Source organism: Vicugna pacos, chromosome 10 (genome assembly GCF_048564905.1).
Source record: "Vicugna pacos chromosome 10, VicPac4, whole genome shotgun sequence".
NCBI lineage: Eukaryota > Metazoa > Chordata > Mammalia > Artiodactyla > Camelidae > Vicugna > Vicugna pacos.
Window position 1 is genome coordinate 57,497,244 of NC_132996.1, and position 13,851 is coordinate 57,511,094.

General features: G+C 39.5%; 1 long non-coding RNA gene across 22 annotated transcripts in view; it reads right to left on the reverse strand.

Annotated features, from left to right (window-relative positions):
- Positions 1-13,851, reverse strand: part of LOC140698773 (uncharacterized) — a 548,636-nt gene that overhangs the window by 472,299 nt on the left and 62,486 nt on the right. For 17 of the 22 annotated variants that reach the window (XR_012076705.1, XR_012076706.1, XR_012076699.1 and 14 more), the window contains exons 2-3: positions 5,114-5,206; positions 4,716-4,824 (exon numbers count right to left, since the gene is read on the reverse strand). The exons of 4 other annotated variants lie outside the window; for them this stretch is intronic. This is a non-coding gene — a long non-coding RNA (uncharacterized lncRNA). The remainder of the gene's footprint in view (positions 1-4,715; positions 4,825-5,113; positions 5,207-13,851) is intronic. One more of the 22 variants, XR_012076696.1, reaches the window with a different exon arrangement.

Genomic DNA, 13,851 nt, shown 5'->3' on the forward strand with positions numbered 1-13,851 from the left:
AGTAGCTGATCTCTAGAGCTGCCTTAGTGTTGTCCACCCTCCCAGTTTGGTTCTAGTTCAGCAGTATCCTCATAACAAACAGCTTTTCTTGAGATGATTTGAAAAGGGTCTCTCTCCGGTAACTATAAGCATTCATTTTGTGCTATGGCCCGCCAAGAGTATTCACTGATGGCCAGTGAGGGGGAGGAAGAAGCTGGCTTCACCGGGCAGGCACAACCCCACTCCAGGTCCCAGCAGCTAAAGAAGAATCTACCTGGAACCACCCTTTTCCTCCTGAGGCCCATTCTGTGCCCCCCAAACCCAATAAATGCCTGGGAGTGACAAAGATCAACAGCAAACCTGGGCCAGATGGTGGGAAATGCACACATTTTCCTCCCACACAGAAATCCAGGAAAGGTTTCAGCAGCTAGGCGCCCAGGTGCCCACACACCTCACCTCACCTCACCTGGCAGCACACCTGCTCTACTTGTACCTCATGCTTTGCCAGGCTTAGATGAGGAAGGTTTGAAACATGAAGAGAAGGGGATGATACAAAAAGAAAAGAAAGCCATCTGAATAAAGTCAAGTCACATAAAACTGTTTCCTCAGTATCCAAGAAAAATTTGTCAAAACTCTAGAAAATGCTCAGCTTGAAAAGAAAGCAGACACTCCCCACCTTTGGTGGAAATAAAGATCCCTATGAATTGGCTAAATATGTGATTCACACTGTCTAGCTGAGGAAAAAACCTCCACAAAAGTGCAAGCCGCAAAATATTAACAAAAGCCATACCTTCCGAGCAGCGTCTCTACATGTAGCAATGCCATGGGCATTGGACGAGTACAATCCAGGTACTCAAACCATGACACATAAAATTACCAAATGGAGAGGGCTGCCTGTATTCACTCACGCTTCAGCAAAGAGCTTACTGTGCTGACATGGAAAGCCCTGTTCCAGAGAATGGACAGCTGTCGATCTGTCTTCCATTTCAACCTATTTTACAAGGGGCTCACACCTATAAGACTTATACCTTTGCACAATTCTCCAAGGACAAGTGGATACTGTTCCTTTTTCTCTCTCACACAAGAAATAACAATGCAATGTAACTAAGAAAGAAGGTTATTATAATATGAATAACCTTGAGTATGTGCTGAATTACTTTTTAAGTAAATCATTTAAACCTTTGGAACTTTATCAAAAATACAGTATATTTTTCATTCAATCATTCAGTAAATATTCTTGGAGCACCTCCTATGGGCCAGAGACCAAGACAAAGGCTGAACTGGAAACAGTGAACAGGTTCTCTGTTCTCTCTGTTTGGGAGTCAATTATGCAAGAAATTAGAAAAAAAGGCAGATTAAAGAATAACACATGTAACATGTAATAAGAAAAAATACACAAACTGAAGCATCAACATATATGTGCATATAGAATAAATTTTAAAAGTTCTTAAAATATCCTCTACATCGGCTGTGAGCAAACTTTTTTTGAAAAGGGCTCAACTCTGTGGTTATAGTGTGAAAGCAACCACAGAGTTTTCATATGTAAACAAATGAGTATGGTTCTGTTCCAATAAAACTTTATTTACAAAAACAGGTGGCAGGTCAGATTTGGGCCTCAAGTGGCAGTTTGCCAAACCCTGCTCTAAATTATTAAAAGTAGGTTCCCTCAGCTGAGTGAGACTTGAGGGAGAGATGGAGGATTTAAAGAGAACTTTCACTGTTACCCCACATACTTCTGTTCTGTTTGAATATTTTGACCACTACTGAATCCTCAGTCCTTTGCACAGTGCCTGGCACATGGTACTCACAGATTACAAAAAGTTGTTTAATAAATCAATTAAATGAATGAGTTCAATTTTTAAGAATAAAATTTTAACTTATAAAACAGACATTAAGTACAATAAATAGAGTAACTGGGAAAGTACAGGATCATCTGGGGGCACATAAAAGGGACACCAACCCCAGATTGAGACTGCCAAGAACTCACTCCCAAGAAACCAGGATCCAAGTTCATTAAGACCTGCCATTGCATATAGTGATCTCCAGGTGGAGAACAGTTACGTCTCACAAATGCACAAGCAGCACAGAAACAGCCAGACCACTTAACCAGTGTGTGAGCAGGCAATCAATCAGTTAAAGTGTCAGGGTTCAAGCTGTGTCCCAGCAAGGCAGCTCCTGGGCTCTGCAAACCATCCTCCCTGACCCCAAGCTAGGCCACACTAGAACACACACCGGAGGAATTGTCTGCTCCCCTACTGAGTGTTATGCCATCCCGACTCAATCATGAAAAAGGAAAAATGGAGAGACCCTCAACCTTCCCGCTGAAATGAGGTTTTGAGAACAGTGAGAAATTACAGGTTTGAGGTCTTCCCTACAAACCTATGTCTACGGACAATTACTCCTCCATAGCAAACAAAGTGTCCGTCACTGCTCTTAAGAGAGGAGCCTGTGAACAAAGAGAAGACAAAACCGCTACTGCTTCCTGGAAGCCCACACCATACACTACTCCTGAATAGCTGTCATTCAAAAAATGCCCCAAGGAGGGAGATTATATCCTACCTCAGCAACTTCCAGCTGCCTTCAAAAGAAATTACAGATGAAACCCAGCTTTGCCACTGAAGTTTATTTTTTTAAAGACCAAAACAGATAGGTTAGATGGTTAGATAACATTAGACCATATGTTTCAGATATAGCATATACTTTGTATTAAATAGTTACAGAGTTAACCAAAAGCTGCATGTTCACGTGCAAAAATCCTCTTTGACCCTTTGTTAGTTCTTGTTAATTGTCCTAGCTTGGGAAGAAAAAACGTAATTTTCTTTCAAGGACTTATCTGTGGATCTTTGGCTCCACTAGCTGGTAGTAATTTAAACATAAATGACAGTGAAGTTGGGGGCGGGGGAGGTGTGGCTAAGGACAGGGAAGCATGGAGAAGTGTCCTACTCTTCTGAAGAGAATCAGAGCCCTCTTTAGTAAGGTTGAATCCACGTGCTTAGGGAGAATCTGTGTGCCTTAGGAGTTTATAGATCTCCAGTACTAATCTCTAGTGAGCTCTAAGAAGAGCCCAACACCCTCCAGTGTTGGGGAGAAGGGTTCCTTACCACCAACAGAATATCCCTCAAACAGTCTATGACCCCAACTTTTCTCAATGCTCCCTCCCAGCTGTTCCCTATGAGAGTTTAGAGCCTTCCATGTCATCAAACAGCCTCTAGGTCTTCCTGCCATCCATTATCTTATCTCTCTCTTGGCAGTCAGGGTCCATTCTGACCCCTCTAGTGACAGGTAAATGGATCCATAGCTCATCCCCTTCAGGATGTGGGGGAGCCTTTACAGCTGCCAAGAAGAACACCATGTGAACATGAAGACAGCCATCTACAAGGTAAGGAACAGGGTCTGGAACAGATCCTTCCTTCACAGCCCTCAGAAGGAACCAACTGTGCCAACACCTTGATTTTGAACTTTTTGCCTCCAAAACTAAGAAAATACATTTCTGTTGTTTAAGCCACTCAGTTTGTGGTACTTTTTTATAGCAGCCCAAGGAAACTAATATATGTCCCCAACTTCCCCTCTCCAGGCCATGTGCACAGAGTTCACAAGCACACTGACACTTCTTAACCAGGAGGAAACGTAGTAGCTGAGGACAGGGCCAAGAGTCAAATCGCCAGGACTCAAAGCCTGCTTCCACCACTTGCTTGATGAGTGACGTGGGTTACATTACCCTCTCTCTGTAACTCAGTTTTTGCGTCTCTAAAAAGAAACTTACCAGACTAACACCTCAAAGTCTAGTTGTGAGGATTAAATGGGATAATCTAGCCCAGCTTCTGGCACACAGTAAAAGATCAATCAATGTTAGTCGTTGGGTTTGGTGGTGGTAGTAGTTAACAGTAGAAGTCATTGTGGTGCAGGCATTGTGATGTGTATTAAAAGGAAAACAGAGTTTCAAGTCAATACAAACAGACCTGGATTCAAGCTCCAGTTCCATTTCTGAGTAGCTCTGTGACTTTGGACAATTCATTTTACTTCTCTAAAACTCAGTAAATTGAAGACAATCTAAATATTGGAGTTAATCATCTGTCATAGAGTTGCTGTGTGGACTAACTTAGAAAATTAATATAAAGCATTTAGCACTGTCCCTGGCTCAGAGTTAAACCCCTCAAATAGCCACTTTTAAATACAGATGGTCTGATTTCTCCCCTCTCTCCCACTTCATTTGTTTTATTTCAGCCACATCCTTTCCCCAAGCCTCAGAAAGATGTGTAATTTTGCCAAACAAAAAGACTGAAAACAGCTAAGCAACAGCTGTTCTTCTTTATCAACTAACCCTAGTCTGGGCAATACCATTAAAATGCGTTAGTGCCCCCATAATAGAAGGCAGGCGCAGTTCAAGAGGGCAGTTCATTTCCAAGCCCACACGTTCTCCAGAATGAGCCACGCACCCCTTACAGCTACTTTGAACAGCATTTCAAAGTCACTTCTTGGGATAGGAAATTGTCCCTCGGCAGTCACATAGCTGACATTTCCTTTCTTTTACCTGCAAGGCCCCTTAAGTCTGCTGAGCGAAATCTTTTTGCCTTCAAAGACTGCGCTGCAGGTAGAAGTTCCTGACTGCTACATGCCTGGGGCTCAGGAAAGCACTGTCTCTATTCCAAATGATTCATAAAACACCCCTGTTTTTTTAAACATATACATAAAGGAACTAAGAAGCTTTATAAGGAATCTAAAATATCGCTTCCCACCTTTTAACCTTTTTGAAAACCTTGAAAATCTTCTCAAATATCTTATCAATGATTTTGAGCATTTGCCATTATTCTCCAGATAGAAGCAAAAGCTAGCACTCAAACCAACCTAGGTAAAATGTACAAAGGACAGTTAACTATTATTTTCATGATCCTTGTAACCCTTATGTCCTGAAATAATTTTTCTAGCAGTAACTAAGTATCCTTATAAATTATCCTTAAAGCTACCATTCTAAATGCTCTCCCCAAAGCTTAGGAAACATGATTTTCTTTTTACCTGATGTAAGGGGAAACCAAATTTTAATGTCTATTCTATGGTCTACCTGATGCTCTCTAAGTACCGCCCTACTGCCATTCAGTTCCTCTCCCCACCAAGCTCCTAAGCACTTGATTGTCACCTGTGAGACTTTCTTCAGTTTTTACAGATTCCATTTACAGGGAGTACTTGGAGACCCACTCCAGCAGCAAAATATCCCCTCATGAGCCCATACCTGAAAAGATAATATGGGGAAAGACAGTTAAATCTTAATATCAATATGAAGGCTACTAGGCATGAGGTTGGGTGACAAGTTCTAGCATGAATTAGCCTCTGAGAACACAAATGCCACTGAGAGCAAGTCAGAAAACTCCATGAGGATGAGGGTCATATCTGCCTCATCCAATGTTGCACCCCAGGTACCTGGCACAGTGTTGACCAGAGGCTGGTATCTTGTAAATACCTGATATATACTGGGCTTCTCTGATATAAGGTGCACTACTTTATTCAGTTTTATAACCCACACATATCTACCATGGTGTTTTTTGTATAATAATTGTCCACCTGTCTGGTCACCAGTACTAATATTTATATTCTGTGATCTGGGTTAGACATTAAGATATGCATTATCTCAAATAATAGTCATGATGATCTTATTGGGTAAAGTGTTATACCCAATATACAAAGAGAAAACAGAACTGAGAGAAGTTAAATCAGTTGTTCTATGTCACACAGCAGTGAGTCACAAGAATTAAACCTGAACCCAGGTCTGATTGACTCATATGTCCATAATTTTTCCTCTACCATGTATTTTCCCAAGAGTGTTAGTAGTATTCACAAACACACACACACACACACACACACACACACACACTCTTATCTACATAGTTAAATTTCTTAAAGAATCTTAAGTTGTTTTTTTTTTACCGAATATCTTCTCAGAGGTTTTTTCCATGCTAATGTAAAGTGTAAATCTCCAAGAATACACAGAGATTAAGTGGCATTCCCCAAACTAATTTTATAGACTCCTTTGTTCATTGTGCATCTCATGGGACCGTTGTTCCACAGAGCAGACTTTAACAGGTAGTGTGATACATTGCCCCATACCTTAATAAACACCTGGTCTTAGATCTCGGAGAAGAACACCAGTTACCTGGCAGAGGGCACAGCATGTGGGACAACTTCCTCTCTACCATGTTAATAAGTCCCCAAATCCCTTAACTCTTCATAGAAATTGAATAACAGGCATTTCATTCTGTGGAAACTATCCAGTGAAATTCAAAAGTTACTGTCATAAAGAGTGAACCTCTAGCTTCCCTGGGCCATTAATATTCTCAGTAGCCACTAAATCTTAAAGTTCCAGAAGTACACTGGAGTGCAAAGACAGAATGGAGGACTATTTCACTAAGTGGAATATTTTCTAATTTTTTTTTCTTTCCCCTTGGTATTCCAAATATGTACCTTTTGAGATCTCCTGAGGTTCCACATTCTTTCTTTCTCTCTTAGTCAAGAAGTTGACATTTAATCAATCTCCAAGGTAGCTGAATAGGAATGATGGCCTTCATATTTAATAGAAATGAGAGACTGAGGGGAGTCTAAGCTGAGAGTCTCCTAAAATCAACAGTCCCAATTTCCAGTCCTAAAAGTTATCTCAGTTCCTTTCTCAAATCCCCTTCAGTCTTATTTCTGTTTCTGTCGTTTATTTTTAAGTATGATGGAAGACAAGCCTCAAACAAAACTTGTGCGTCACTTTGAATGTCTCCGCCTTGCCCTTCCTGCCCACAAAGATCAGATTTTCTACCTCCGAGGATGTGCCTAAGGATCTACCATGTCTGCAGCACAAGATTCATTCACACATACGTTCGTTCATTCTCAGTAAATGGTTCCTGGTACATAACAGAGCATTGAGAATGCAAAGCAAAAAAGGCATCGTGCCTGCCATTATTTACAGCTTAGCTGGATGCTATAAGCAAAGACAGAGGCTGCGCTGGAAGCAAAACAGAATGACAGCTATATCAGCCTAAAGACACATGGAAGTCTTTCCAGAATAAGGATATGAAGAACTTGCGGTAGATTTGTTCATTCATCCTACATGATATTATTGACTACCATGTGCTGGGGACTATTCTAGACATTAAGTGAGACAGACCCTGTCTCTTTTCTCATGGTTTACATTCTAACAGAAGAACAGATATTAAAAAAAAAAAAGTGTCAGGTAATGATAAATGGATAAATGCTTGGTGGAAATGACACAAAGCGGCCGGTGATATATTTCAGGTTGGATGATGGAGAAAATCCTCTCTGAGGAGGCGACATTAAGCTATGACTTAAAAAGCAAGGAAGAGGCAAGCTTGTGGTTTTCTGCCCCTCCAGGGCAGTGGTTTTCAGGCAGAAAACTAGTACAATGCTTCAAAGTGGGGACAAGCGTGAAACAGAAAGAAGTCCCTTGTAGCTGGCACTTAAGTAAAAAAGCGAGGCAGGAGTTGGGTTAATAACATCATGCCAAGCTCTGTAGGTCGGCCAAGGGGAGGGGGTTGGATTTTTTTTAAACATCTGATGGCTTATCAGACGCTATTAAATTAGTGAGTGACAACAACCCTACTTGCTATTTAAAGAAAGGATCGGAGAAGGTAAGAGCTCACCCTTACCCCCGTGGCTCACAGGTTTCTACCCAGCACATCCCAGTCCTTTTCATTACCAACCTACGCCATACTCCTGACAACAGAGGAAGCCTTTTCCCTCTGATTTCCCCAGGCCGCCTTTGTATCCAAACCAGCCTGAGTCAGTGACTTCACTGAGTTCTACCAGGACCCTTTTTCTCACACATAGCTCAAAACAAAGGGTTTTTAAAAGTTCCCTTGAAACACTTTTTTCAATATCTTTATTTTTCCCTTTCTCTAGAAGCCCCCCCCCCTTCACTCTCCCATCACTGAGAGTCACTAACCCTCCCGGAAAGCACCAATCTCACATCCTCACTTCCAATTCTTGTATTCTCAGCACAAGTCCCAAAGGATCTGAAACACGACTACACCTTAACGATCCTCAGCTAAACTGGTGATAACTTTCTCTTCATATATGCTACGCGGGGAGAGGGTTACACTGCTTATTTGCCTCTTGCTTCCTCTGCTCCCTTACCTGTCACCGAGTCCAAACTCGTTCTACTCACCACATGATAGGCCAATCAATCTCTAGACAACATGTTGGGGCAAGAGATAGCAACTTTATTCAGAAAGTCAGCAGACCAAGAAGATGACAGGCTAATGTCCTGGAAAACCATCTTACCCAAGTCAGAATTTAGGCTCCTTTTATACTGAAAAGGGGAGGGGGTGTGGTTGGTTGTTGCAAACTTCTTGGTGTCAGAATCCGTTGTTCTTGCAGCTGGCCACATAGGTCAGGTCATGGTGTCCCCGCAAACCTCCAACAAGACAAGTGTTATTTTCTCTTCTGCAACGTTTTATCTTTATAAATAGGAAAGTGTTAGATTCTTAAAGGTCAGAGACTTGAGAATAGGCTATCATGTATATTTCAGGCTACAGGCAATATTCTTTTAGGAAAGGTGCAGAAACAGTATGACTAAGCACAGGAAGCAGGGTTAGAGACAAAGGAACAGATCTAATATGGAGTCAGATTTGTTCTTCCCTATTACACATCCAAGCCTTAAGAAATACATATATTGTCCTACTTGTTGCCCTTTCACTGACTAATTTCAGCCTCAGTGATGTTCAAATAAACTTATTAAAAGTTTCTTATTCATTCATTCATAGTAAAAAATTAAAAATTTAAAAATTAATAGGCCACTGATCACCAAGTAATTGAGACTTAGGCCCTTGTCCTTGAGAGCTGTGAGGGATGCTGAAGACCATGAAGAAAGTGTGATATGTACGCAAAGGTCCCACATGAATGCTGCTCCCAATGAAAGGAATACTCTTCACTCAAAAGAGTATCTGAAAATATTCCTTCCTTGTAAGTCTTAGTGACACACAGATATGCTATCAAAACACAACCTATAACTTTATCTATGAGTGCATTTTCTCTTTATAACTTTTTTCTTATCAGAAAGGCTATACATGTTTAGGGTAAAAGAATTAGAAATTACTGTTTATCAATAAGAAGGAAATAGTAACACTCCAGTTTTCAATACCCAAAAATAACCACTGCTAGACAACTTGAAATGTATCTTTTTAAGTAGATACATAGCTGCTTGATAGATAGGTAGGTAGATAGATAGACAGACAGATAGACAGACAGATATACTTACATGAGATTGATTTAACAAAAATGGAGTCATACTCCACATGCTACTTAGAACCTAAATTTTTCACTTTATAGATAGAAGATAACTTTTCATGTCAATAACTGTTTACCTACAAAATATCTTATATTAGATTTGCTATTTTTCCCCCAGAGCCTTCCCTCTTTGTGCATTATTATGTCTGCTGCTCCGGTACTTATTCTGTTCACGTCCCACCCCACCCACAACTCCGAAACATTGGATGAGCACTTTCCAAAAGAGACTTCCCCTGTGGTAAGTTCTGACCCACTGGGGAACAGGAGAGAATCTCCAGGAACACTTGGGTCTTCTTCCAGCCCCACCTCTATCTACCTGCCCATCATCGAGCAAGTTTCTTTCCTTCTCTGGGTCTCAGATTCCATTCTAAAGTTAAATATGAATGATATTTGTTACTATTTATACCAGTGCTCTTTCCTAATACTGTGGAAAACTTAAGAGTATGTACCTCCTATTATAAAAGACTGCTATTCTGTTCCAACTGGTCCAATGAGTATGAGTACTCACTGACTGACAGACACAAATTGATTACAAAACTCCAGATCAAAACAGTAAAAGTTGAATTGCCCCTGAGAATGACTCAGCCCATTTTCAGATGGAGGCGTTGGGAGTACAGGGGGAAAGCAGGCAGGTAGATCTGGAACCCGTTACTGTTACTACTTCTTAGCAACAACCAGCCCTACCCTACAACTTAAGGGCTGTATATAATATGGAAAAGTACAGCCAGGAGACTAAACATTAAAGCAGAAACCATTGCTAAAATCCCCAAAGACTTGGGAGTTTCACATCTGGACAAGTGACCTCATTAGGATTTCACTCAGAGTGGAATAGAAGATGATGTCTCTGATTGCTACACTGAAACATTTTTAAATTGCCCTTTACCAGCTGCTTGACATTATCAGGGAAGAGTTATTCTGAAACAAGTGTATAGGGAGGGAATGGGACAGAACTTTCTAACAGTAAATAGAATATTTCAAGCTTATTATATAATAGCAAAAGGATTGTGGGGGGGGAGGGAAGACAACCAAAATGAAAGAATAATAGAGACTAGTTAATTATATTGCTACTTTTATACAATGGGCTACTAAGCAACCTTCAAAATGATGGTTGTATAAATTTATAAATCTAATTTCAGAATCCGTGGTTAAGGTGGAAAAAGTAAACTACAAATCAGCATATGCATACAATTCCTCTTTATATAAAGGAAAAGTCTATACCTACATCTTTATAGTAAGATTTACATCTGTGTATGGGATAATAAGTATATTTTTCTTAAATATATTTCTAACTTTTTTATTTATGTGCTAAAAATGATGGACATTTTAAATTTTAAAGATTTGATGCATCTCCATTCTGTGAGACTTTCTTCTTCTAGCAGCCTTCTGCTAAGGGCGGGATATTTCCTTCTTCCCTATTCAACTGAGGTAGGTATAGCTTTTCAAGCTGCTTTACCTCTAGCTCTTCTATGAGTCTTTTACCATTCCCACTTTTAACTTGTTTCTCTCTTTTCTGGTCTTTCCTTATGTCATTCTCCGAATTGTCCAATCTCTGAGTTGAAAGAGGGCTTAGATTTTATGCATTCTACTCTCCAATTCAGTATCAGGCAAGATGTAGATCAGTTAAGAAGCAGAAAACCTCATCTCAATGTCTAAACCAAGGTTCAGCAAACTATTGCCTGAATGACAAATACTGCTTTCTGCCTGTATTCGTAAATAAAGTTTTACTGGAGCATAGATATGCTCATTTGTTCACATATTGTCTATGGCTTTCACAGTACAGTGGCAGAGTAGCCCTACAAAGCCTAAACTATTTACTGCATGGCCCTTAACTGAAAAAAATTGCCAACTCTTGGTCTAAACAACAAAAAATAATTTGATTAACTCACAAAGCCAGAAGCCCAAACATAAGCAACTCCAGGATTGGTTGATTTGGCAGCTCAATGACATCATCGAGGATCTGGTGCTTTCCTAGTATCCACTATTCCATCCTCACTGTATCAGCTTTATCCCCAGGCCAGCTCCCCTCACAGCTGCAAGATGGCTACAGTGGTTCCAGGCATCCTATTCTGACCTAGACAGTGTCCACAAAAGAAGACATCCCTTTCGATATGCTTTCTTTTAAGAGTGGGGAAGCTTTTCTGTCTGGGAGAAAGCACATTCCTCCTTTCATCTCATTGGTCAAATTTTGTCAGCTACTATCACATGCTCATGCCTAAACCAATCACTCAAGAGACTGGAATTTTATATGGCTTAGACTAATCAGTTCACAAATGAGCTAGAGCTACAGGTATGCTCCAGGTGAACTATCTCTTAGGGACTGGGCTTGGCTTTGTGTAACATAGTACCCAAATTATCTAAGTGATACTAAGCACCCAAGCGACCTAAAGTGGATCCCATTATTCTTTCATGTTACAAGAAGTCCAGAAGAGATCCAGGACTGGTTCAAAGGCTTAAAGCTACAATGTCCAACAGGCATGGCTATATTTCTCTTAGTCTTTACCTAACCATCCATCACAAGGTGGTTCCTATAGCTGCATATGTCATGTTCACAGTTTATGAAGGGAGAATAAAAAAGGAAGTAAAAGGCCAAATGACCATACTCCCTTTTTAAGAGTTTTTCTAGAACCCCACATAACAAGTCCCCCTTTCATTTCATTGAATTTTATGTTCCATGATCACTCCTACCATATACCACAAACCCAAAGCTAACATTATACTCAATGGTGAAAAACTAAAAACTTTTCCTCTAAGATCAGGAACAAGACAAGGGTACCCACTCTCACGACTCCTAATTAATATAGTACTGGAAGTCCTAGCTAGAACAATTAGGCAAAACAAAAAAAAAGGCATCCAAATCAGAAAGGAAGAAGTAAAACTGTCACTATTTGCAAACAGTATAATTTTATATGCAGAAAATCCTAAGACTCGACCAAAAAACTGTTGGAATTAAGCAATGAACTTTAGTTAAGTTCCAGGATATAAAATAAACATACAGAAATCAGTTACATTTCTATAAAATTATAATGAAACATCTGAAAAAGAGATAAAGAAAAATATCCCATCCACAATAGCATAAAAAACAATAAATATCGAAATCCCAGTCTATCCCTTCCCACCCTCTGCCCCCTTGGCAACCACAAGTTTGTATTCTATGTCTATGAGTCTATTTCTGTTTTATATATATGCTTTGTTTTTGTTTTTGTTTTTGTTTTTGTTTTTTTTGTTTAGATTCCACATATAAGCAATCTCATACGGTATTTTTCTTTCTCTTTCTGGCTTACTTCACTTAGAATGACATTCTCAAGGAGCATCCATGTTGCTGCAAATGGTGTTATGTTGTCAGTTTTTATGGCTGAGTAGTATTCCATTGTATAAACATACCACCTCTTCTTTATCCAGTCACCTTTTGATGGACATTTAGACTGTTTCCATGTCTTGGCTATTGTAAATAGTGCTGCTATGAACATTGGGGTGCAGGTATCATTTTGAAATAGGGTTCCTTCTGGATACATGCCCAGGAGCGGGATTCCTGGGTCATATGGTAAGTCTATTCCTAGTCTTTTGAGGAATCTCCATACTGTTTTCCACAGTGGCTGCATCAAAATTGTAGAATAGATAAACAAGATTATACTGTATAGCATAGGGAAATATATACAAGATTGTATGGTAGCTCACAGAGAAACAAATGTGACAATGAATATATGTATGTTCACATATAACTGAAAAATTGTGCTCTACACTGGAATTTGACACAACATTGTAAAATGATTATAAATCAATAAAAAAATGTTAAAAAAAAAACAATAAAATATCTAAGAACAAATTTAACCAAGGACATGAAAGCTCTACACAATGAAAACTACAAGACTTCAATGAAAAAAACTGAAGAAGACACAAACAAATGGAAAGACTTCTATGTTTATGTACTGGAAGAATTAATATTGTTAAAATGTCCATACTACACAAAGCCATCTGCAGATTCAATGCAATCCCTATCAAAATTCCAATGGTGTGCTTCATAAAAATAGAAAAAAACTAAAATTTGTATAAAACCGCAAAAGACCCTAAATAATCAAAGCAATCCTGTGAAAGAACAAAGCCAGAGACACCACACTTCCTGATTTCAAACTATACTACAAAGCTATAATGATTAAAACAGTGTGGTACTGGCATTAAAAACATACCTCAATGAAACAGAATAAACAACCCAGAATTAAACACTGGCATATTCGGTCAACTAATATTTGACTAGACAGCCAAGAACACCCAGTGGGGAAAGCTGTCTCTTCAAAAACTCATGTTGAGAAAACTGGATAAACACATGTAGAAAACATGAAATTGGAACCTTATCTCACACCACTCACAAAAATGTCTATCTTTTTTTTTTAAGATCTTTATGTTATATTTATTATTGTATTATTTTTAATTATTTTGCTGGAGGGAGGTAACTAGGTTTATTTATTTTTAGAGGAGGCACTAGGGATTGAACCCAGGACCTCACTGTATGCTAAGCAAGCACTCTACCACTTGAGCTATATCCTTCCCCCTACAAAAATGAACTTGAAATGGATCAAAGAATTAAACAGAAGACCT